General features: G+C 52.2%; 26 non-coding genes across 26 annotated transcripts; all 26 read right to left on the bottom strand.

The window, feature by feature from the left end:
• Positions 1–299: 299 nt before the first annotated feature.
• LOC130122239 (5S ribosomal RNA) lies at positions 300–418 on the bottom strand. The gene has a single exon (XR_008811157.1). It is a non-coding gene; the product is annotated as a 5S ribosomal RNA (ribosomal RNA).
• Positions 419–1,164: 746 nt separating this feature from the next.
• Positions 1,165–1,283, bottom strand: LOC130122266 (5S ribosomal RNA). The gene has a single exon (XR_008811181.1). It is a non-coding gene; the product is annotated as a 5S ribosomal RNA (ribosomal RNA).
• A 746-nt stretch (positions 1,284–2,029) lies between these two features.
• LOC130122267 (5S ribosomal RNA) lies at positions 2,030–2,148 on the bottom strand. Its single transcript, XR_008811183.1, has one exon. It is a non-coding gene; the product is annotated as a 5S ribosomal RNA (ribosomal RNA).
• A 772-nt stretch (positions 2,149–2,920) lies between these two features.
• Positions 2,921–3,039, bottom strand: LOC130122325 (5S ribosomal RNA). The gene has a single exon (XR_008811234.1). It is a non-coding gene; the product is annotated as a 5S ribosomal RNA (ribosomal RNA).
• Positions 3,040–3,785: 746 nt separating this feature from the next.
• Positions 3,786–3,904, bottom strand: LOC130122240 (5S ribosomal RNA). Its single transcript, XR_008811158.1, has one exon. It is a non-coding gene; the product is annotated as a 5S ribosomal RNA (ribosomal RNA).
• A 746-nt stretch (positions 3,905–4,650) lies between these two features.
• Positions 4,651–4,769, bottom strand: LOC130122197 (5S ribosomal RNA). The gene has a single exon (XR_008811118.1). It is a non-coding gene; the product is annotated as a 5S ribosomal RNA (ribosomal RNA).
• Positions 4,770–5,515: 746 nt separating this feature from the next.
• Positions 5,516–5,634, bottom strand: LOC130122230 (5S ribosomal RNA). The gene has a single exon (XR_008811149.1). It is a non-coding gene; the product is annotated as a 5S ribosomal RNA (ribosomal RNA).
• A 772-nt stretch (positions 5,635–6,406) lies between these two features.
• On the bottom strand, positions 6,407–6,525 carry LOC130122198 (5S ribosomal RNA). Its single transcript, XR_008811119.1, has one exon. It is a non-coding gene; the product is annotated as a 5S ribosomal RNA (ribosomal RNA).
• A 746-nt stretch (positions 6,526–7,271) lies between these two features.
• LOC130122241 (5S ribosomal RNA) lies at positions 7,272–7,390 on the bottom strand. Its single transcript, XR_008811159.1, has one exon. It is a non-coding gene; the product is annotated as a 5S ribosomal RNA (ribosomal RNA).
• A 746-nt stretch (positions 7,391–8,136) lies between these two features.
• On the bottom strand, positions 8,137–8,255 carry LOC130122268 (5S ribosomal RNA). Its single transcript, XR_008811184.1, has one exon. It is a non-coding gene; the product is annotated as a 5S ribosomal RNA (ribosomal RNA).
• A 746-nt stretch (positions 8,256–9,001) lies between these two features.
• LOC130122270 (5S ribosomal RNA) lies at positions 9,002–9,120 on the bottom strand. The gene has a single exon (XR_008811186.1). It is a non-coding gene; the product is annotated as a 5S ribosomal RNA (ribosomal RNA).
• A 772-nt stretch (positions 9,121–9,892) lies between these two features.
• Positions 9,893–10,011, bottom strand: LOC130122254 (5S ribosomal RNA). Its single transcript, XR_008811172.1, has one exon. It is a non-coding gene; the product is annotated as a 5S ribosomal RNA (ribosomal RNA).
• Positions 10,012–10,757: 746 nt separating this feature from the next.
• Positions 10,758–10,876, bottom strand: LOC130122271 (5S ribosomal RNA). The gene has a single exon (XR_008811187.1). It is a non-coding gene; the product is annotated as a 5S ribosomal RNA (ribosomal RNA).
• A 746-nt stretch (positions 10,877–11,622) lies between these two features.
• LOC130122272 (5S ribosomal RNA) lies at positions 11,623–11,741 on the bottom strand. Its single transcript, XR_008811188.1, has one exon. It is a non-coding gene; the product is annotated as a 5S ribosomal RNA (ribosomal RNA).
• A 772-nt stretch (positions 11,742–12,513) lies between these two features.
• Positions 12,514–12,632, bottom strand: LOC130122255 (5S ribosomal RNA). Its single transcript, XR_008811173.1, has one exon. It is a non-coding gene; the product is annotated as a 5S ribosomal RNA (ribosomal RNA).
• A 746-nt stretch (positions 12,633–13,378) lies between these two features.
• Positions 13,379–13,497, bottom strand: LOC130122242 (5S ribosomal RNA). The gene has a single exon (XR_008811160.1). It is a non-coding gene; the product is annotated as a 5S ribosomal RNA (ribosomal RNA).
• Positions 13,498–14,269: 772 nt separating this feature from the next.
• Positions 14,270–14,388, bottom strand: LOC130122256 (5S ribosomal RNA). The gene has a single exon (XR_008811174.1). It is a non-coding gene; the product is annotated as a 5S ribosomal RNA (ribosomal RNA).
• Positions 14,389–15,134: 746 nt separating this feature from the next.
• Positions 15,135–15,253, bottom strand: LOC130122274 (5S ribosomal RNA). The gene has a single exon (XR_008811189.1). It is a non-coding gene; the product is annotated as a 5S ribosomal RNA (ribosomal RNA).
• Positions 15,254–16,025: 772 nt separating this feature from the next.
• LOC130122233 (5S ribosomal RNA) lies at positions 16,026–16,144 on the bottom strand. The gene has a single exon (XR_008811151.1). It is a non-coding gene; the product is annotated as a 5S ribosomal RNA (ribosomal RNA).
• A 746-nt stretch (positions 16,145–16,890) lies between these two features.
• Positions 16,891–17,009, bottom strand: LOC130122243 (5S ribosomal RNA). Its single transcript, XR_008811161.1, has one exon. It is a non-coding gene; the product is annotated as a 5S ribosomal RNA (ribosomal RNA).
• Positions 17,010–17,755: 746 nt separating this feature from the next.
• On the bottom strand, positions 17,756–17,874 carry LOC130122275 (5S ribosomal RNA). Its single transcript, XR_008811190.1, has one exon. It is a non-coding gene; the product is annotated as a 5S ribosomal RNA (ribosomal RNA).
• Positions 17,875–18,620: 746 nt separating this feature from the next.
• Positions 18,621–18,739, bottom strand: LOC130122277 (5S ribosomal RNA). Its single transcript, XR_008811191.1, has one exon. It is a non-coding gene; the product is annotated as a 5S ribosomal RNA (ribosomal RNA).
• A 772-nt stretch (positions 18,740–19,511) lies between these two features.
• On the bottom strand, positions 19,512–19,630 carry LOC130122257 (5S ribosomal RNA). Its single transcript, XR_008811175.1, has one exon. It is a non-coding gene; the product is annotated as a 5S ribosomal RNA (ribosomal RNA).
• Positions 19,631–20,376: 746 nt separating this feature from the next.
• Positions 20,377–20,495, bottom strand: LOC130122244 (5S ribosomal RNA). Its single transcript, XR_008811162.1, has one exon. It is a non-coding gene; the product is annotated as a 5S ribosomal RNA (ribosomal RNA).
• Positions 20,496–21,241: 746 nt separating this feature from the next.
• On the bottom strand, positions 21,242–21,360 carry LOC130122288 (5S ribosomal RNA). Its single transcript, XR_008811200.1, has one exon. It is a non-coding gene; the product is annotated as a 5S ribosomal RNA (ribosomal RNA).
• Positions 21,361–22,106: 746 nt separating this feature from the next.
• On the bottom strand, positions 22,107–22,225 carry LOC130122293 (5S ribosomal RNA). The gene has a single exon (XR_008811204.1). It is a non-coding gene; the product is annotated as a 5S ribosomal RNA (ribosomal RNA).
• Positions 22,226–22,526: the final 301 nt, after the last annotated feature.

Here is a 22,526-nt window from a genome sequence, read left to right on the forward strand (position 1 = left end):
CGAGGCCGGGACGCGAACCCGTATTGCCCGCACCGCAGGAGGCATCGCTAACCGCTCGACTAAAGGGTCAGACCCGCGCGCCAGCGGCCAGCGTGTCTTCATGCACGTTACAATACTTTTCCTTTCTTTCTTTCCTTTTCCTCCCCCTTCTCTTCCTCCCTTTCTTCTCTTCTCCTCCCTTCTTCCCCATCTTTACCTGGACGAATGTCCCTCAGCACAACGGGCGCGTGGGAGGCCACCAAACTTAAGCCCAGCCATGACGAGCTGATTGGCTGCCGGCGCAGAGCCGTAACATAAAAGGCTTACAGCACCTGGTATTCCCAGGCGGTCTCCCATCCAAGTACTAACCAGGCCCGACCCTGCTTAGCTTCCGAGATCGGACGAGATCGGGCGTTATCAGGCTGGTATGGCCGTAAGATGTTGAGCCGGAGCCTTGCAGCTCCTTTATAGAAGAGTTGGCCGCCGACCTTCCTCTTTCTGTCGTCAGCTTGGTTCACCAGTTTCATCTTATGACAAACTCCATCACATCCTATGGCTTTTGCTGCCCAAGGAGTCACGTGTGAAATGTCAGAATATGACTTAAAGCTAACTAAGGTACAGCCATTGAGAAGACTTTTCACTGGTTTTTGACCCAAATGTTTGTCTGGTTTTACCTATACGTCAGATTTTTCAGTTGGAATTCAGTAAAAGAAAATCAACGTACTTTGCGATGATCGTAGGGCGTGTTAGCGTTTGTGGAGGACCCCACGCGCACGACACCAGACAGAGATGGGGTTGGCCGGAAACTGGCGATCGACAGTCAAGATGTGGTTGGAAACAGCAATACTGTAGCGAATTCGGGAGACAACGCAACCACAGAAACTGCCGAGGCCGGGACGCGAACCCGTATTGCCCGCACCGCAGGAGGCGTCGCTAACCGCTCGACTAAAGGGTCAGACCCGCGAGCCAGCGGCCAGCGTGTCTTCATGCACGTTACAATACTTTTCCTTTCTTTCTTTCCTTTTCCTCCCCCTTCTCTTCCTCCCTTTCTTCTCTTCTCCTCCCTTCTTCCCCATCTTTACCTGGACGAATGTCCCTCAGCACAACGGGCGCGTGGGAGGCCACCAAACTTAAGCCCAGCCATGACGAGCTGATTGGCTGCCGGCGCAGAGCCGTAACATAAAAGGCTTACAGCACCTGGTATTCCCAGGCGGTCTCCCATCCAAGTACTAACCAGGCCCGAGCCTGCTTAGCTTCCGAGATCGGACGAGATCGGGCGTTATCAGACTGGTATGGCCGTAAGCCGTTGAGCCGGAGCCTTGCAGCTCCTTTATAGAAGAGTTGGCCCCCGACCTTCCTCTTTCTGTTGTCTGCCTGTTTCACCAGTTTCATCTTATGACAAACTCCATCACATCTTGTCGCTTTTGCTGTCCAAGGAGTCACGTGTGAAATGTCACAATATGACTTAAAGCTAACTAAGGAACAGCCATTGAGAAGACTTTTCACTGGTTTTTGACCCAAATGTTTGTCTGGTTTTACCTATACGTCAGATTTTTCAGTTGGAATTCAGTAAAAGAAAATCAACGTACTTTGCGATGATCGTAGGGCGTGTTAGGGTTTGTGGAAGACCCCAAGCGCACGACACCAGACAGAGATGGGGTTGGCCGGAAACTGGCGATCGACAGTCAAGATGTGGTTGGAAACAGTCATACTGTAGCGAATTCGGGGGACAACGAAGCCACAGAAACTGCCGCAGCCGGGAAGCGAACCCGTGTCGCCCGCACCGCAGGAGGCATCGCTAACCGCTCGACTAAAGGGTCAGACCCGCGCGCCAGCGGCCAGCGTGTCTTCATGCACGTTACAATACTTTTCCTTTCTTTCTTTCCTTTTCCTCCCCCTTCTCTTCCTCCCTTTCTTCTCTTCTCCTCCCTTCTTCCCCATCTTTACCTGGACGAATGTCCCTCAGCACAACGGGCGCGTGGGAGGCCACCAAACTTAAGCCCAGCCATGACGAGCTGATTGGCTGCCGGCGCAGAGCCGTAACATAAAAGGCTTACAGCACCTGGTATTCCCAGGCGGTCTCCCATCCAAGTACTAACCAGGCCCGAGCCTGCTTAGCTTCCGAGATCGGACGAGATCGGGCGTTATCAGACTGGTATGGCCGTAAGCCGTTGAGCCGGAGCCTTGCAGCTCCTTTATAGAAGAGTTGGCCCCCGACCTTCCTCTTTCTGTTGTCTGCCTGTTTCACCAGTTTCATCTTATGACAAACTCCATCACATCTTGTCGCTTTTGCTGTCCAAGGAGTCACGTGTGAAATGTCAGAATATGACTTAAAGCTAACTAAGGAACAGCCATTGAGAAGACTTTTCACTGGTTTTTGACCCAAATGTTTGTCTGGTTTTACCTATACGTCAGATTTTTCAGTTGGAATTCAGTAAAAGAAAATCAACGTACTTTGCGATGATCGTAGGGCGTGTTAGGGTTTGTGGAAGACCCCAAGCGCACGACACCAGACAGAGATGGGGTTGGCCGGAAACTGGCGATCGACAGTCAAGATGTGGTTGGAAACAGTCATACTGTAGCGAATTCGGGGGACAACGAAGCCACAGAAACTGCCGCAGCCGGGAAGCGAACCCGTGTCGCCCGCACCGCAGGAGGCATCGCTAACCGCTCGACTAAAGGGTCAGACCCGCGAGCCAGCGGCCAGCGTGTCTTCATGCACGTTACAATACTTTTCCTTTCTTTCTTTCCTTTTCCTCCCCCTTCTCTTCCTCCCTTTCTTCTCTTCTCCTCCCTTCTTCCCCTTTCTTCCCCATCTTTACCTGGACGAATGTCCCCCGGCACAACGGGCGCGTGGGAGGCCACCAAACTTAAGCCCAGCCCTGACGAGCTGATTGGCTGCCGGCGCGGGCTGGGAGAGCCGTAACAGGGCGGCATAAAAGGCTTACAGCACCTGGTATTCCCAGGCGGTCTCCCATCCAAGTACTAACCAGGCCCGAGCCTGCTTAGCTTCCGAGATCGGACGAGATCGGGCGTTATCAGGCTGCTATGGCCGTAAGCCGTTGAGCCGGAGCCTTGCAGCTGTTTTATAGAAGAGTTGGCCGCCGACCTTCCTCTTTCTGTCGTCAGCTTGGTTCACCAGTTTCATCTTATGACAAACTCCATCACATCCTATGGCTTTTGCTGCCCAAGGAGTCACGTGTGAAATGTCAGAATATGACTTAAAGCTAACTAAGGTACAGCCATTGAGAAGACTTTTCACTGGTTTTTGACCCAAATGTTTGTCTGGTTTTACCTATACGTCAGATTTTTCAGTTGGAATTCAGTAAAAGAAAATCAACGTACTTTGCGATGATCGTAGGGCGTGTTAGCGTTTGTGGAGGACCCCACGCGCACGACACCAGACAGAGATGGGGTTGGCCGGAAACTGGCGATCGACAGTCAAGATGTGGTTGGAAACAGCAATACTGTAGCGAATTCGGGAGACAACGCAACCACAGAAACTGCCGAGGCCGGGACGCGAACCCGTATTGCCCGCACCGCAGGAGGCATCGCTAACCGCTCGACTAAAGGGTCAGACCCGCGCGCCAGCGGCCAGCGTGTCTTCATGCACGTTACAATACTTTTCCTTTCTTTCTTTCCTTTTCCTCCCCCTTCTCTTCCTCCCTTTCTTCTCTTCTCCTCCCTTCTTCCCCATCTTTACCTGGACGAATGTCCCTCAGCACAACGGGCGCGTGGGAGGCCACCAAACTTAAGCCCAGCCATGACGAGCTGATTGGCTGCCGGCGCAGAGCCGTAACATAAAAGGCTTACAGCACCTGGTATTCCCAGGCGGTCTCCCATCCAAGTACTAACCAGGCCCGACCCTGCTTAGCTTCCGAGATCGGACGAGATCGGGCGTTATCAGGCTGGTATGGCCGTAAGATGTTGAGCCGGAGCCTTGCAGCTCCTTTATAGAAGAGTTGGCCGCCGACCTTCCTCTTTCTGTCGTCAGCTTGGTTCACCAGTTTCATCTTATGACAAACTCCATCACATCCTATGGCTTTTGCTGCCCAAGGAGTCACGTGTGAAATGTCAGAATATGACTTAAAGCTAACTAAGGTACAGCCATTGAGAAGACTTTTCACTGGTTTTTGACCCAAATGTTTGTCTGGTTTTACCTATACGTCAGATTTTTCAGTTGGAATTCAGTAAAAGAAAATCAACGTACTTTGCGATGATCGTAGGGCGTGTTAGCGTTTGTGGAGGACCCCACGCGCACGACACCAGACAGAGATGGGGTTGGCCGGAAACTGGCGATCGACAGTCAAGATGTGGTTGGAAACAGCAATACTGTAGCGAATTCGGGAGACAACGCAACCACAGAAACTGCCGAGGCCGGGACGCGAACCCGTATTGCCCGCACCGCAGGAGGCGTCGCTAACCGCTCGACTAAAGGGTCAGACCCGCGAGCCAGCGGCCAGCGTGTCTTCATGCACGTTACAATACTTTTCCTTTCTTTCTTTCCTTTTCCTCCCCCTTCTCTTCCTCCCTTTCTTCTCTTCTCCTCCCTTCTTCCCCATCTTTACCTGGACGAATGTCCCTCAGCACAACGGGCGCGTGGGAGGCCACCAAACTTAAGCCCAGCCATGACGAGCTGATTGGCTGCCGGCGCAGAGCCGTAACATAAAAGGCTTACAGCACCTGGTATTCCCAGGCGGTCTCCCATCCAAGTACTAACCAGGCCCGAGCCTGCTTAGCTTCCGAGATCGGACGAGATCGGGCGTTATCAGGCTGCTATGGCCGTAAGCCGTTGAGCCGGAGCCTTGCAGCTCTTTTATAGAAGAGTTGGCCGCCGACCTTCCTCTTTCTGTCGTCAGCTTGGTTCACCAGTTTCATCTTATGACAAACTCCATCACATCCTATGGCTTTTGCTGCCCAAGGAGTCACGTGTGAAATGTCAGAATATGACTTAAAGCTAACTAAGGTACAGCCATTGAGAAGACTTTTCACTGGTTTTTGACCCAAATGTTTGTCTGGTTTTACCTATACGTCAGATTTTTCAGTTGGAATTCAGTAAAAGAAAATCAACGTACTTTGCGATGATCGTAGGGCGTGTTAGCGTTTGTGGAGGACCCCACGCGCACGACACCAGACAGAGATGGGGTTGGCCGGAAACTGGCGATCGACAGTCAAGATGTGGTTGGAAACAGCAATACTGTAGCGAATTCGGGAGACAACGCAACCACAGAAACTGCCGAGGCCGGGACGCGAACCCGTATTGCCCGCACCGCAGGAGGCGTCGCTAACCGCTCGACTAAAGGGTCAGACCCGCGCGCCAGCGGCCAGCGTGTCTTCATGCACGTTACAATACTTTTCCTTTCTTTCTTTCCTTTTCCTCCCCCTTCTCTTCCTCCCTTTCTTCTCTTCTCCTCCCTTCTTCCCCATCTTTACCTGGACGAATGTCCCTCAGCACAACGGGCGCGTGGGAGGCCACCAAACTTAAGCCCAGCCATGACGAGCTGATTGGCTGCCGGCGCAGAGCCGTAACATAAAAGGCTTACAGCACCTGGTATTCCCAGGCGGTCTCCCATCCAAGTACTAACCAGGCCCGACCCTGCTTAGCTTCCGAGATCGGACGAGATCGGGCGTTATCAGACTGGTATGGCCGTAAGCCGTTGAGCCGGAGCCTTGCAGCTCCTTTATAGAAGAGTTGGCCCCCGACCTTCCTCTTTCTGTTGTCTGCCTGTTTCACCAGTTTCATCTTATGACAAACTCCATCACATCTTGTCGCTTTTGCTGTCCAAGGAGTCACGTGTGAAATGTCAGAATATGACTTAAAGCTAACTAAGGAACAGCCATTGAGAAGACTTTTCACTGGTTTTTGACCCAAATGTTTGTCTGGTTTTACCTATACGTCAGATTTTTCAGTTGGAATTCAGTAAAAGAAAATCAACGTACTTTGCGATGATCGTAGGGCGTGTTAGGGTTTGTGGAAGACCCCAAGCGCACGACACCAGACAGAGATGGGGTTGGCCGGAAACTGGCGATCGACAGTCAAGATGTGGTTGGAAACAGTCATACTGTAGCGAATTCGGGGGACAACGAAGCCACAGAAACTGCCGCAGCCGGGAAGCGAACCCGTGTCGCCCGCACCGCAGGAGGCATCGCTAACCGCTCGACTAAAGGGTCAGACCCGCGAGCCAGCGGCCAGCGTGTCTTCATGCACGTTACAATACTTTTCCTTTCTTTCTTTCCTTTTCCTCCCCCTTCTCTTCCTCCCTTTCTTCTCTTCTCCTCCCTTCTTCCCCTTTCTTCCCCATCTTTACCTGGACGAATGTCCCCCGGCACAACGGGCGCGTGGGAGGCCACCAAACTTAAGCCCAGCCCTGACGAGCTGATTGGCTGCCGGCGCGGGCTGGGAGAGCCGTAACAGGGCGGCATAAAAGGCTTACAGCACCTGGTATTCCCAGGCGGTCTCCCATCCAAGTACTAACCAGGCCCGAGCCTGCTTAGCTTCCGAGATCGGACGAGATCGGGCGTTATCAGGCTGCTATGGCCGTAAGCCGTTGAGCCGGAGCCTTGCAGCTGTTTTATAGAAGAGTTGGCCGCCGACCTTCCTCTTTCTGTCGTCAGCTTGGTTCACCAGTTTCATCTTATGACAAACTCCATCACATCCTATGGCTTTTGCTGCCCAAGGAGTCACGTGTGAAATGTCAGAATATGACTTAAAGCTAACTAAGGTACAGCCATTGAGAAGACTTTTCACTGGTTTTTGACCCAAATGTTTGTCTGGTTTTACCTATACGTCAGATTTTTCAGTTGGAATTCAGTAAAAGAAAATCAACGTACTTTGCGATGATCGTAGGGCGTGTTAGCGTTTGTGGAGGACCCCACGCGCACGACACCAGACAGAGATGGGGTTGGCCGGAAACTGGCGATCGACAGTCAAGATGTGGTTGGAAACAGCAATACTGTAGCGAATTCGGGAGACAACGCAACCACAGAAACTGCCGAGGCCGGGACGCGAACCCGTATTGCCCGCACCGCAGGAGGCATCGCTAACCGCTCGACTAAAGGGTCAGACCCGCGCGCCAGCGGCCAGCGTGTCTTCATGCACGTTACAATACTTTTCCTTTCTTTCTTTCCTTTTCCTCCCCCTTCTCTTCCTCCCTTTCTTCTCTTCTCCTCCCTTCTTCCCCATCTTTACCTGGACGAATGTCCCTCAGCACAACGGGCGCGTGGGAGGCCACCAAACTTAAGCCCAGCCATGACGAGCTGATTGGCTGCCGGCGCAGAGCCGTAACATAAAAGGCTTACAGCACCTGGTATTCCCAGGCGGTCTCCCATCCAAGTACTAACCAGGCCCGACCCTGCTTAGCTTCCGAGATCGGACGAGATCGGGCGTTATCAGGCTGGTATGGCCGTAAGATGTTGAGCCGGAGCCTTGCAGCTCCTTTATAGAAGAGTTGGCCGCCGACCTTCCTCTTTCTGTCGTCAGCTTGGTTCACCAGTTTCATCTTATGACAAACTCCATCACATCCTATGGCTTTTGCTGCCCAAGGAGTCACGTGTGAAATGTCAGAATATGACTTAAAGCTAACTAAGGTACAGCCATTGAGAAGACTTTTCACTGGTTTTTGACCCAAATGTTTGTCTGGTTTTACCTATACGTCAGATTTTTCAGTTGGAATTCAGTAAAAGAAAATCAACGTACTTTGCGATGATCGTAGGGCGTGTTAGCGTTTGTGGAGGACCCCACGCGCACGACACCAGACAGAGATGGGGTTGGCCGGAAACTGGCGATCGACAGTCAAGATGTGGTTGGAAACAGCAATACTGTAGCGAATTCGGGAGACAACGCAACCACAGAAACTGCCGAGGCCGGGACGCGAACCCGTATTGCCCGCACCGCAGGAGGCGTCGCTAACCGCTCGACTAAAGGGTCAGACCCGCGAGCCAGCGGCCAGCGTGTCTTCATGCACGTTACAATACTTTTCCTTTCTTTCTTTCCTTTTCCTCCCCCTTCTCTTCCTCCCTTTCTTCTCTTCTCCTCCCTTCTTCCCCATCTTTACCTGGACGAATGTCCCTCAGCACAACGGGCGCGTGGGAGGCCACCAAACTTAAGCCCAGCCATGACGAGCTGATTGGCTGCCGGCGCAGAGCCGTAACATAAAAGGCTTACAGCACCTGGTATTCCCAGGCGGTCTCCCATCCAAGTACTAACCAGGCCCGAGCCTGCTTAGCTTCCGAGATCGGACGAGATCGGGCGTTATCAGACTGGTATGGCCGTAAGCCGTTGAGCCGGAGCCTTGCAGCTCCTTTATAGAAGAGTTGGCCCCCGACCTTCCTCTTTCTGTTGTCTGCCTGTTTCACCAGTTTCATCTTATGACAAACTCCATCACATCTTGTCGCTTTTGCTGTCCAAGGAGTCACGTGTGAAATGTCACAATATGACTTAAAGCTAACTAAGGAACAGCCATTGAGAAGACTTTTCACTGGTTTTTGACCCAAATGTTTGTCTGGTTTTACCTATACGTCAGATTTTTCAGTTGGAATTCAGTAAAAGAAAATCAACGTACTTTGCGATGATCGTAGGGCGTGTTAGGGTTTGTGGAAGACCCCAAGCGCACGACACCAGACAGAGATGGGGTTGGCCGGAAACTGGCGATCGACAGTCAAGATGTGGTTGGAAACAGTCATACTGTAGCGAATTCGGGGGACAACGAAGCCACAGAAACTGCCGCAGCCGGGAAGCGAACCCGTGTCGCCCGCACCGCAGGAGGCATCGCTAACCGCTCGACTAAAGGGTCAGACCCGCGCGCCAGCGGCCAGCGTGTCTTCATGCACGTTACAATACTTTTCCTTTCTTTCTTTCCTTTTCCTCCCCCTTCTCTTCCTCCCTTTCTTCTCTTCTCCTCCCTTCTTCCCCATCTTTACCTGGACGAATGTCCCTCAGCACAACGGGCGCGTGGGAGGCCACCAAACTTAAGCCCAGCCATGACGAGCTGATTGGCTGCCGGCGCAGAGCCGTAACATAAAAGGCTTACAGCACCTGGTATTCCCAGGCGGTCTCCCATCCAAGTACTAACCAGGCCCGAGCCTGCTTAGCTTCCGAGATCGGACGAGATCGGGCGTTATCAGACTGGTATGGCCGTAAGCCGTTGAGCCGGAGCCTTGCAGCTCCTTTATAGAAGAGTTGGCCCCCGACCTTCCTCTTTCTGTTGTCTGCCTGTTTCACCAGTTTCATCTTATGACAAACTCCATCACATCTTGTCGCTTTTGCTGTCCAAGGAGTCACGTGTGAAATGTCAGAATATGACTTAAAGCTAACTAAGGAACAGCCATTGAGAAGACTTTTCACTGGTTTTTGACCCAAATGTTTGTCTGGTTTTACCTATACGTCAGATTTTTCAGTTGGAATTCAGTAAAAGAAAATCAACGTACTTTGCGATGATCGTAGGGCGTGTTAGGGTTTGTGGAAGACCCCAAGCGCACGACACCAGACAGAGATGGGGTTGGCCGGAAACTGGCGATCGACAGTCAAGATGTGGTTGGAAACAGTCATACTGTAGCGAATTCGGGGGACAACGAAGCCACAGAAACTGCCGCAGCCGGGAAGCGAACCCGTGTCGCCCGCACCGCAGGAGGCATCGCTAACCGCTCGACTAAAGGGTCAGACCCGCGAGCCAGCGGCCAGCGTGTCTTCATGCACGTTACAATACTTTTCCTTTCTTTCTTTCCTTTTCCTCCCCCTTCTCTTCCTCCCTTTCTTCTCTTCTCCTCCCTTCTTCCCCTTTCTTCCCCATCTTTACCTGGACGAATGTCCCCCGGCACAACGGGCGCGTGGGAGGCCACCAAACTTAAGCCCAGCCCTGACGAGCTGATTGACTGCCGGCGCGGGCTGGGAGAGCCGTAACAGGGCGGCATAAAAGGCTTACAGCACCTGGTATTCCCAGGCGGTCTCCCATCCAAGTACTAACCAGGCCCGACCCTGCTTAGCTTCCGAGATCGGACGAGATCGGGCGTTATCAGGCTGCTATGGCCGTAAGCCGTTGAGCCGGAGCCTTGCAGCTCTTTTATAGAAGAGTTGGCCGCCGACCTTCCTCTTTCTGTCGTCAGCTTGGTTCACCAGTTTCATCTTATGACAAACTCCATCACATCCTATGGCTTTTGCTGCCCAAGGAGTCACGTGTGAAATGTCAGAATATGACTTAAAGCTAACTAAGGTACAGCCATTGAGAAGACTTTTCACTGGTTTTTGACCCAAATGTTTGTCTGGTTTTACCTATACGTCAGATTTTTCAGTTGGAATTCAGTAAAAGAAAATCAACGTACTTTGCGATGATCGTAGGGCGTGTTAGCGTTTGTGGAGGACCCCACGCGCACGACACCAGACAGAGATGGGGTTGGCCGGAAACTGGCGATCGACAGTCAAGATGTGGTTGGAAACAGCAATACTGTAGCGAATTCGGGAGACAACGCAACCACAGAAACTGCCGAGGCCGGGACGCGAACCCGTATTGCCCGCACCGCAGGAGGCATCGCTAACCGCTCGACTAAAGGGTCAGACCCGCGCGCCAGCGGCCAGCGTGTCTTCATGCACGTTACAATACTTTTCCTTTCTTTCTTTCCTTTTCCTCCCCCTTCTCTTCCTCCCTTTCTTCTCTTCTCCTCCCTTCTTCCCCATCTTTACCTGGACGAATGTCCCTCAGCACAACGGGCGCGTGGGAGGCCACCAAACTTAAGCCCAGCCATGACGAGCTGATTGGCTGCCGGCGCAGAGCCGTAACATAAAAGGCTTACAGCACCTGGTATTCCCAGGCGGTCTCCCATCCAAGTACTAACCAGGCCCGAGCCTGCTTAGCTTCCGAGATCGGACGAGATCGGGCGTTATCAGACTGGTATGGCCGTAAGCCGTTGAGCCGGAGCCTTGCAGCTCCTTTATAGAAGAGTTGGCCCCCGACCTTCCTCTTTCTGTTGTCTGCCTGTTTCACCAGTTTCATCTTATGACAAACTCCATCACATCTTGTCGCTTTTGCTGTCCAAGGAGTCACGTGTGAAATGTCACAATATGACTTAAAGCTAACTAAGGAACAGCCATTGAGAAGACTTTTCACTGGTTTTTGACCCAAATGTTTGTCTGGTTTTACCTATACGTCAGATTTTTCAGTTGGAATTCAGTAAAAGAAAATCAACGTACTTTGCGATGATCGTAGGGCGTGTTAGGGTTTGTGGAAGACCCCAAGCGCACGACACCAGACAGAGATGGGGTTGGCCGGAAACTGGCGATCGACAGTCAAGATGTGGTTGGAAACAGTCATACTGTAGCGAATTCGGGGGACAACGAAGCCACAGAAACTGCCGCAGCCGGGAAGCGAACCCGTGTCGCCCGCACCGCAGGAGGCATCGCTAACCGCTCGACTAAAGGGTCAGACCCGCGCGCCAGCGGCCAGCGTGTCTTCATGCACGTTACAATACTTTTCCTTTCTTTCTTTCCTTTTCCTCCCCCTTCTCTTCCTCCCTTTCTTCTCTTCTCCTCCCTTCTTCCCCATCTTTACCTGGACGAATGTCCCTCAGCACAACGGGCGCGTGGGAGGCCACCAAACTTAAGCCCAGCCATGACGAGCTGATTGGCTGCCGGCGCAGAGCCGTAACATAAAAGGCTTACAGCACCTGGTATTCCCAGGCGGTCTCCCATCCAAGTACTAACCAGGCCCGAGCCTGCTTAGCTTCCGAGATCGGACGAGATCGGGCGTTATCAGACTGGTATGGCCGTAAGCCGTTGAGCCGGAGCCTTGCAGCTCCTTTATAGAAGAGTTGGCCCCCGACCTTCCTCTTTCTGTTGTCTGCCTGTTTCACCAGTTTCATCTTATGACAAACTCCATCACATCTTGTCGCTTTTGCTGTCCAAGGAGTCACGTGTGAAATGTCACAATATGACTTAAAGCTAACTAAGGAACAGCCATTGAGAAGACTTTTCACTGGTTTTTGACCCAAATGTTTGTCTGGTTTTACCTATACGTCAGATTTTTCAGTTGGAATTCAGTAAAAGAAAATCAACGTACTTTGCGATGATCGTAGGGCGTGTTAGGGTTTGTGGAAGACCCCAAGCGCACGACACCAGACAGAGATGGGGTTGGCCGGAAACTGGCGATCGACAGTCAAGATGTGGTTGGAAACAGTCATACTGTAGCGAATTCGGGGGACAACGAAGCCACAGAAACTGCCGCAGCCGGGAAGCGAACCCGTGTCGCCCGCACCGCAGGAGGCATCGCTAACCGCTCGACTAAAGGGTCAGACCCGCGAGCCAGCGGCCAGCGTGTCTTCATGCACGTTACAATACTTTTCCTTTCTTTCTTTCCTTTTCCTCCCCCTTCTCTTCCTCCCTTTCTTCTCTTCTCCTCCCTTCTTCCCCTTTCTTCCCCATCTTTACCTGGACGAATGTCCCCCGGCACAACGGGCGCGTGGGAGGCCACCAAACTTAAGCCCAGCCCTGACGAGCTGATTGGCTGCCGGCGCGGGCTGGGAGAGCCGTAACAGGGCGGCATAAAAGGCTTACAGCACCTGGTATTCCCAGGCGGTCTCCCATCCAAGTACTAACCAGGCCCGACCCTGCTTAGCTTCCGAGATCGGACGAGATCGGGCGTTATCAGGCTGCTATGGCCGTAAGCCGTTGAGCCGGAGCCTTGCAGCTCTTTTATAGAAGAGTTGGCCGCCGACCTTCCTCTTTCTGTCGTCAGCTTGGTTCACCAGTTTCATCTTATGACAAACTCCATCACATCCTATGGCTTTTGCTGCCCAAGGAGTCACGTGTGAAATGTCAGAATATGACTTAAAGCTAACTAAGGTACAGCCATTGAGAAGACTTTTCACTGGTTTTTGACCCAAATGTTTGTCTGGTTTTACCTATACGTCAGATTTTTCAGTTGGAATTCAGTAAAAGAAAATCAACGTACTTTGCGATGATCGTAGGGCGTGTTAGCGTTTGTGGAGGACCCCACGCGCACGACACCAGACAGAGATGGGGTTGGCCGGAAACTGGCGATCGACAGTCAAGATGTGGTTGGAAACAGCAATACTGTAGCGAATTCGGGAGACAACGCAACCACAGAAACTGCCGAGGCCGGGACGCGAACCCGTATTGCCCGCACCGCAGGAGGCATCGCTAACCGCTCGACTAAAGGGTCAGACCCGCGCGCCAGCGGCCAGCGTGTCTTCATGCACGTTACAATACTTTTCCTTTCTTTCTTTCCTTTTCCTCCCCCTTCTCTTCCTCCCTTTCTTCTCTTCTCCTCCCTTCTTCCCCATCTTTACCTGGACGAATGTCCCTCAGCACAACGGGCGCGTGGGAGGCCACCAAACTTAAGCCCAGCCATGACGAGCTGATTGGCTGCCGGCGCAGAGCCGTAACATAAAAGGCTTACAGCACCTGGTATTCCCAGGCGGTCTCCCATCCAAGTACTAACCAGGCCCGACCCTGCTTAGCTTCCGAGATCGGACGAGATCGGGCGTTATCAGGCTGGTATGGCCGTAAGATGTTGAGCCGGAGCCTTGCAGCTCCTTTATAGAAGAGTTGGCCGCCGACCTTCCTCTTTCTGTCGTCAGCTTGGTTCACCAGTTTCATCTTATGACAAACTCCATCACATCCTATGGCTTTTGCTGCCCAAGGAGTCACGTGTGAAATGTCAGAATATGACTTAAAGCTAACTAAGGTACAGCCATTGAGAAGACTTTTCACTGGTTTTTGACCCAAATGTTTGTCTGGTTTTACCTATACGTCAGATTTTTCAGTTGGAATTCAGTAAAAGAAAATCAACGTACTTTGCGATGATCGTAGGGCGTGTTAGGGTTTGTGGAAGACCCCAAGCGCACGACACCAGACAGAGATGGGGTTGGCCGGAAACTGGCGATCGACAGTCAAGATGTGGTTGGAAACAGTCATACTGTAGCGAATTCGGGGGACAACGAAGCCACAGAAACTGCCGCAGCCGGGAAGCGAACCCGTGTCGCCCGCACCGCAGGAGGCATCGCTAACCGCTCGACTAAAGGGTCAGACCCGCGAGCCAGCGGCCAGCGTGTCTTCATGCACGTTACAATACTTTTCCTTTCTTTCTTTCCTTTTCCTCCCCCTTCTCTTCCTCCCTTTCTTCTCTTCTCCTCCCTTCTTCCCCTTTCTTCCCCATCTTTACCTGGACGAATGTCCCCCGGCACAACGGGCGCGTGGGAGGCCACCAAACTTAAGCCCAGCCCTGACGAGCTGATTGGCTGCCGGCGCGGGCTGGGAGAGCCGTAACAGGGCGGCATAAAAGGCTTACAGCACCTGGTATTCCCAGGCGGTCTCCCATCCAAGTACTAACCAGGCCCGACCCTGCTTAGCTTCCGAGATCGGACGAGATCGGGCGTTATCAGGCTGCTATGGCCGTAAGCCGTTGAGCCGGAGCCTTGCAGCTGTTTTATAGAAGAGTTGGCCGCCGACCTTCCTCTTTCTGTCGTCAGCTTGGTTCACCAGTTTCATCTTATGACAAACTCCATCACATCCTATGGCTTTTGCTGCCCAAGGAGTCACGTGTGAAATGTCAGAATATGACTTAAAGCTAACTAAGGTACAGCCATTGAGAAGACTTTTCACTGGTTTTTGACCCAAATGTTTGTCTGGTTTTACCTATACGTCAGATTTTTCAGTTGGAATTCAGTAAAAGAAAATCAACGTACTTTGCGATGATCGTAGGGCGTGTTAGCGTTTGTGGAGGACCCCACGCGCACGACACCAGACAGAGATGGGGTTGGCCGGAAACTGGCGATCGACAGTCAAGATGTGGTTGGAAACAGCAATACTGTAGCGAATTCGGGAGACAACGCAACCACAGAAACTGCCGAGGCCGGGACGCGAACCCGTATTGCCCGCACCGCAGGAGGCATCGCTAACCGCTCGACTAAAGGGTCAGACCCGCGAGCCAGCGGCCAGCGTGTCTTCATGCACGTTACAATACTTTTCCTTTCTTTCTTTCCTTTTCCTCCCCCTTCTCTTCCTCCCTTTCTTCTCTTCTCCTCCCTTCTTCCCCATCTTTACCTGGACGAATGTCCCTCAGCACAACGGGCGCGTGGGAGGCCACCAAACTTAAGCCCAGCCATGACGAGCTGATTGGCTGCCGGCGCAGAGCCGTAACATAAAAGGCTTACAGCACCTGGTATTCCCAGGCGGTCTCCCATCCAAGTACTAACCAGGCCCGAGCCTGCTTAGCTTCCGAGATCGGACGAGATCGGGCGTTATCAGACTGGTATGGCCGTAAGCCGTTGAGCCGGAGCCTTGCAGCTCCTTTATAGAAGAGTTGGCCCCCGACCTTCCTCTTTCTGTTGTCTGCCTGTTTCACCAGTTTCATCTTATGACAAACTCCATCACATCTTGTCGCTTTTGCTGTCCAAGGAGTCACGTGTGAAATGTCAGAATATGACTTAAAGCTAACTAAGGAACAGCCATTGAGAAGACTTTTCACTGGTTTTTGACCCAAATGTTTGTCTGGTTTTACCTATACGTCAGATTTTTCAGTTGGAATTCAGTAAAAGAAAATCAACGTACTTTGCGATGATCGTAGGGCGTGTTAGGGTTTGTGGAAGACCCCAAGCGCACGACACCAGACAGAGATGGGGTTGGCCGGAAACTGGCGATCGACAGTCAAGATGTGGTTGGAAACAGTCATACTGTAGCGAATTCGGGGGACAACGAAGCCACAGAAACTGCCGCAGCCGGGAAGCGAACCCGTGTCGCCCGCACCGCAGGAGGCATCGCTAACCGCTCGACTAAAGGGTCAGACCCGCGAGCCAGCGGCCAGCGTGTCTTCATGCACGTTACAATACTTTTCCTTTCTTTCTTTCCTTTTCCTCCCCCTTCTCTTCCTCCCTTTCTTCTCTTCTCCTCCCTTCTTCCCCTTTCTTCCCCATCTTTACCTGGACGAATGTCCCCCGGCACAACGGGCGCGTGGGAGGCCACCAAACTTAAGCCCAGCCCTGACGAGCTGATTGGCTGCCGGCGCGGGCTGGGAGAGCCGTAACAGGGCGGCATAAAAGGCTTACAGCACCTGGTATTCCCAGGCGGTCTTCCATCCAAGTACTAACCAGGCCCGAGCCTGCTTAGCTTCCGAGATCGGACGAGATCGGGCGTTATCAGGCTGCTATGGCCGTAAGCCGTTGAGCCGGAGCCTTGCAGCTGTTTTATAGAAGAGTTGGCCGCCGACCTTCCTCTTTCTGTCGTCAGCTTGGTTCACCAGTTTCATCTTATGACAAACTCCATCACATCCTATGGCTTTTGCTGCCCAAGGAGTCACGTGTGAAATGTCAGAATATGACTTAAAGCTAACTAAGGTACAGCCATTGAGAAGACTTTTCACTGGTTTTTGACCCAAATGTTTGTCTGGTTTTACCTATACGTCAGATTTTTCAGTTGGAATTCAGTAAAAGAAAATCAACGTACTTTGCGATGATCGTAGGGCGTGTTAGCGTTTGTGGAGGACCCCACGCGCACGACACCAGACAGAGATGGGGTTGGCCGGAAACTGGCGATCGACAGTCAAGATGTGGTTGGAAACAGCAATACTGTAGCGAATTCGGGAGACAACGCAACCACAGAAACTGCCGAGGCCGGGACGCGAACCCGTATTGCCCGCACCGCAGGAGGCATCGCTAACCGCTCGACTAAAGGGTCAGACCCGCGCGCCAGCGGCCAGCGTGTCTTCATGCACGTTACAATACTTTTCCTTTCTTTCTTTCCTTTTCCTCCCCCTTCTCTTCCTCCCTTTCTTCTCTTCTCCTCCCTTCTTCCCCATCTTTACCTGGACGAATGTCCCTCAGCACAACGGGCGCGTGGGAGGCCACCAAACTTAAGCCCAGCCATGACGAGCTGATTGGCTGCCGGCGCAGAGCCGTAACATAAAAGGCTTACAGCACCTGGTATTCCCAGGCGGTCTCCCATCCAAGTACTAACCAGGCCCGACCCTGCTTAGCTTCCGAGATCGGACGAGATCGGGCGTTATCAGGCTGGTATGGCCGTAAGATGTTGAGCCGGAGCCTTGCAGCTCCTTTATAGAAGAGTTGGCCCCCGACCTTCCTCTTTCTGTCGTCAGCTTGGTTCACCAGTTTCATCTTATGACAAACTCCATCACATCCTATGGCTTTTGCTGCCCAAGGAGTCACGTGTGAAATGTCAGAATATGACTTAAAGCTAACTAAGGTACAGCCATTGAGAAGACTTTTCACTGGTTTTTGACCCAAATGTTTGTCTGGTTTTACCTATACGTCAGATTTTTCAGTTGGAATTCAGTAAAAGAAAATCAACGTACTTTGCGATGATCGTAGGGCGTGTTAGCGTTTGTGGAGGACCCCACGCGCACGACACCAGACAGAGATGGGGTTGGCCGGAAACTGGCGATCGACAGTCAAGATGTGGTTGGAAACAGCAATACTGTAGCGAATTCGGGAGACAACGCAACCACAGAAACTGCCGAGGCCGGGACGCGAACCCGTATTGCCCGCACCGCAGGAGGCGTCGCTAACCGCTCGACTAAAGGGTCAGACCCGCGAGCCAGCGGCCAGCGTGTCTTCATGCACGTTACAATACTTTTCCTTTCTTTCTTTCCTTTTCCTCCCCCTTCTCTTCCTCCCTTTCTTCTCTTCTCCTCCCTTCTTCCCCATCTTTACCTGGACGAATGTCCCTCAGCACAACGGGCGCGTGGGAGGCCACCAAACTTAAGCCCAGCCATGACGAGCTGATTGGCTGCCGGCGCAGAGCCGTAACATAAAAGGCTTACAGCACCTGGTATTCCCAGGCGGTCTCCCATCCAAGTACTAACCAGGCCCGAGCCTGCTTAGCTTCCGAGATCGGACGAGATCGGGCGTTATCAGACTGGTATGGCCGTAAGCCGTTGAGCCGGAGCCTTGCAGCTCCTTTATAGAAGAGTTGGCCCCCGACCTTCCTCTTTCTGTTGTCTGCCTGTTTCACCAGTTTCATCTTATGACAAACTCCATCACATCTTGTCGCTTTTGCTGTCCAAGGAGTCACGTGTGAAATGTCACAATATGACTTAAAGCTAACTAAGGAACAGCCATTGAGAAGACTTTTCACTGGTTTTTGACCCAAATGTTTGTCTGGTTTTACCTATACGTCAGATTTTTCAGTTGGAATTCAGTAAAAGAAAATCAACGTACTTTGCGATGATCGTAGGGCGTGTTAGGGTTTGTGGAAGACCCCAAGCGCACGACACCAGACAGAGATGGGGTTGGCCGGAAACTGGCGATCGACAGTCAAGATGTGGTTGGAAACAGTCATACTGTAGCGAATTCGGGGGACAACGAAGCCACAGAAACTGCCGCAGCCGGGAAGCGAACCCGTGTCGCCCGCACCGCAGGAGGCATCGCTAACCGCTCGACTAAAGGGTCAGACCCGCGCGCCAGCGGCCAGCGTGTCTTCATGCACGTTACAATACTTTTCCTTTCTTTCTTTCCTTTTCCTCCCCCTTCTCTTCCTCCCTTTCTTCTCTTCTCCTCCCTTCTTCCCCATCTTTACCTGGACGAATGTCCCTCAGCACAACGGGCGCGTGGGAGGCCACCAAACTTAAGCCCAGCCATGACGAGCTGATTGGCTGCCGGCGCAGAGCCGTAACATAAAAGGCTTACAGCACCTGGTATTCCCAGGCGGTCTCCCATCCAAGTACTAACCAGGCCCGAGCCTGCTTAGCTTCCGAGATCGGACGAGATCGGGCGTTATCAGACTGGTATGGCCGTAAGCCGTTGAGCCGGAGCCTTGCAGCTCCTTTATAGAAGAGTTGGCCCCCGACCTTCCTCTTTCTGTTGTCTGCCTGTTTCACCAGTTTCATCTTATGACAAACTCCATCACATCTTGTCGCTTTTGCTGTCCAAGGAGTCACGTGTGAAATGTCAGAATATGACTTAAAGCTAACTAAGGAACAGCCATTGAGAAGACTTTTCACTGGTTTTTGACCCAAATGTTTGTCTGGTTTTACCTATACGTCAGATTTTTCAGTTGGAATTCAGTAAAAGAAAATCAACGTACTTTGCGATGATCGTAGGGCGTGTTAGGGTTTGTGGAAGACCCCAAGCGCACGACACCAGACAGAGATGGGGTTGGCCGGAAACTGGCGATCGACAGTCAAGATGTGGTTGGAAACAGTCATACTGTAGCGAATTCGGGGGACAACGAAGCCACAGAAACTGCCGCAGCCGGGAAGCGAACCCGTGTCGCCCGCACCGCAGGAGGCATCGCTAACCGCTCGACTAAAGGGTCAGACCCGCGAGCCAGCGGCCAGCGTGTCTTCATGCACGTTACAATACTTTTCCTTTCTTTCTTTCCTTTTCCTCCCCCTTCTCTTCCTCCCTTTCTTCTCTTCTCCTCCCTTCTTCCCCTTTCTTCCCCATCTTTACCTGGACGAATGTCCCCCGGCACAACGGGCGCGTGGGAGGCCACCAAACTTAAGCCCAGCCCTGACGAGCTGATTGGCTGCCGGCGCGGGCTGGGAGAGCCGTAACAGGGCGGCATAAAAGGCTTACAGCACCTGGTATTCCCAGGCGGTCTCCCATCCAAGTACTAACCAGGCCCGACCCTGCTTAGCTTCCGAGATCGGACGAGATCGGGCGTTATCAGGCTGCTATGGCCGTAAGCCGTTGAGCCGGAGCCTTGCAGCTCTTTTATAGAAGAGTTGGCCGCCGACCTTCCTCTTTCTGTCGTCAGCTTGGTTCACCAGTTTCATCTTATGACAAACTCCATCACATCCTATGGCTTTTGCTGCCCAAGGAGTCACGTGTGAAATGTCAGAATATGACTTAAAGCTAACTAAGGTACAGCCATTGAGAAGACTTTTCACTGGTTTTTGACCCAAATGTTTGTCTGGTTTTACCTATACGTCAGATTTTTCAGTTGGAATTCAGTAAAAGAAAATCAACGTACTTTGCGATGATCGTAGGGCGTGTTAGCGTTTGTGGAGGACCCCACGCGCACGACACCAGACAGAGATGGGGTTGGCCGGAAACTGGCGATCGACAGTCAAGATGTGGTTGGAAACAGCAATACTGTAGCGAATTCGGGAGACAACGCAACCACAGAAACTGCCGAGGCCGGGACGCGAACCCGTATTGCCCGCACCGCAGGAGGCATCGCTAACCGCTCGACTAAAGGGTCAGACCCGCGCGCCAGCGGCCAGCGTGTCTTCATGCACGTTACAATACTTTTCCTTTCTTTCTTTCCTTTTCCTCCCCCTTCTCTTCCTCCCTTTCTTCTCTTCTCCTCCCTTCTTCCCCATCTTTACCTGGACGAATGTCCCTCAGCACAACGGGCGCGTGGGAGGCCACCAAACTTAAGCCCAGCCATGACGAGCTGATTGGCTGCCGGCGCAGAGCCGTAACATAAAAGGCTTACAGCACCTGGTATTCCCAGGCGGTCTCCCATCCAAGTACTAACCAGGCCCGACCCTGCTTAGCTTCCGAGATCGGACGAGATCGGGCGTTATCAGGCTGGTATGGCCGTAAGATGTTGAGCCGGAGCCTTGCAGCTCCTTTATAGAAGAGTTGGCCGCCGACCTTCCTCTTTCTGTCGTCAGCTTGGTTCACCAGTTTCATCTTATGACAAACTCCATCACATCCTATGGCTTTTGCTGCCCAAGGAGTCACGTGTGAAATGTCAGAATATGACTTAAAGCTAACTAAGGTACAGCCATTGAGAAGACTTTTCACTGGTTTTTGACCCAAATGTTTGTCTGGTTTTACCTATACGTCAGATTTTTCAGTTGGAATTCAGTAAAAGAAAATCAACGTACTTTGCGATGATCGTAGGGCGTGTTAGCGTTTGTGGAGGACCCCACGCGCACGACACCAGACAGAGATGGGGTTGGCCGGAAACTGGCGATCGACAGTCAAGATGTGGTTGGAAACAGCAATACTGTAGCGAATTCGGGAGACAACGCAACCACAGAAACTGCCGAGGCCGGGACGCGAACCCGTATTGCCCGCACCGCAGGAGGCGTCGCTAACCGCTCGACTAAAGGGTCAGACCCGCGAGCCAGCGGCCAGCGTGTCTTCATGCACGTTACAATACTTTTCCTTTCTTTCTTTCCTTTTCCTCCCCCTTCTCTTCCTCCCTTTCTTCTCTTCTCCTCCCTTCTTCCCCATCTTTACCTGGACGAATGTCCCTCAGCACAACGGGCGCGTGGGAGGCCACCAAACTTAAGCCCAGCCATGACGAGCTGATTGGCTGCCGGCGCAGAGCCGTAACATAAAAGGCTTACAGCACCTGGTATTCCCAGGCGGTCTCCCATCCAAGTACTAACCAGGCCCGAGCCTGCTTAGCTTCCGAGATCGGACGAGATCGGGCGTTATCAGACTGGTATGGCCGTAAGCCGTTGAGCCGGAGCCTTGCAGCTCCTTTATAGAAGAGTTGGCCCCCGACCTTCCTCTTTCTGTTGTCTGCCTGTTTCACCAGTTTCATCTTATGACAAACTCCATCACATCTTGTCGCTTTTGCTGTCCAAGGAGTCACGTGTGAAATGTCACAATATGACTTAAAGCTAACTAAGGAACAGCCATTGAGAAGACTTTTCACTGGTTTTTGACCCAAATGTTTGTCTGGTTTTACCTATACGTCAGATTTTTCAGTTGGAATTCAGTAAAAGAAAATCAACGTACTTTGCGATGATCGTAGGGCGTGTTAGGGTTTGTGGAAGACCCCAAGCGCACGACACCAGACAGAGATGGGGTTGGCCGGAAACTGGCGATCGACAGTCAAGATGTGGTTGGAAACAGTCATACTGTAGCGAATTCGGGGGACAACGAAGCCACAGAAACTGCCGCAGCCGGGAAGCGAACCCGTGTCGCCCGCACCGCAGGAGGCATCGCTAACCGCTCGACTAAAGGGTCAGACCCGCGCGCCAGCGGCCAGCGTGTCTTCATGCACGTTACAATACTTTTCCTTTCTTTCTTTCCTTTTCCTCCCCCTTCTCTTCCTCCCTTTCTTCTCTTCTCCTCCCTTCTTCCCCATCTTTACCTGGACGAATGTCCCTCAGCACAACGGGCGCGTGGGAGGCCACCAAACTTAAGCCCAGCCATGACGAGCTGATTGGCTGCCGGCGCAGAGCCGTAACATAAAAGGCTTACAGCACCTGGTATTCCCAGGCGGTCTCCCATCCAAGTACTAACCAGGCCCGAGCCTGCTTAGCTTCCGAGATCGGACGAGATCGGGCGTTATCAGACTGGTATGGCCGTAAGCCGTTGAGCCGGAGCCTTGCAGCTCCTTTATAGAAGAGTTGGCCCCCGACCTTCCTCTTTCTGTTGTCTGCCTGTTTCACCAGTTTCATCTTATGACAAACTCCATCACATCTTGTCGCTTTTGCTGTCCAAGGAGTCACGTGTGAAATGTCAGAATATGACTTAAAGCTAACTAAGGAACAGCCATTGAGAAGACTTTTCACTGGTTTTTGACCCAAATGTTTGTCTGGTTTTACCTATACGTCAGATTTTTCAGTTGGAATTCAGTAAAAGAAAATCAACGTACTTTGCGATGATCGTAG

The sequence above is a fragment of the Lampris incognitus genome, chromosome 12 (assembly GCF_029633865.1).
Source record: "Lampris incognitus isolate fLamInc1 chromosome 12, fLamInc1.hap2, whole genome shotgun sequence".
In the NCBI taxonomy this organism is placed as follows: Eukaryota; Metazoa; Chordata; class Actinopteri; order Lampriformes; family Lampridae; genus Lampris; species Lampris incognitus.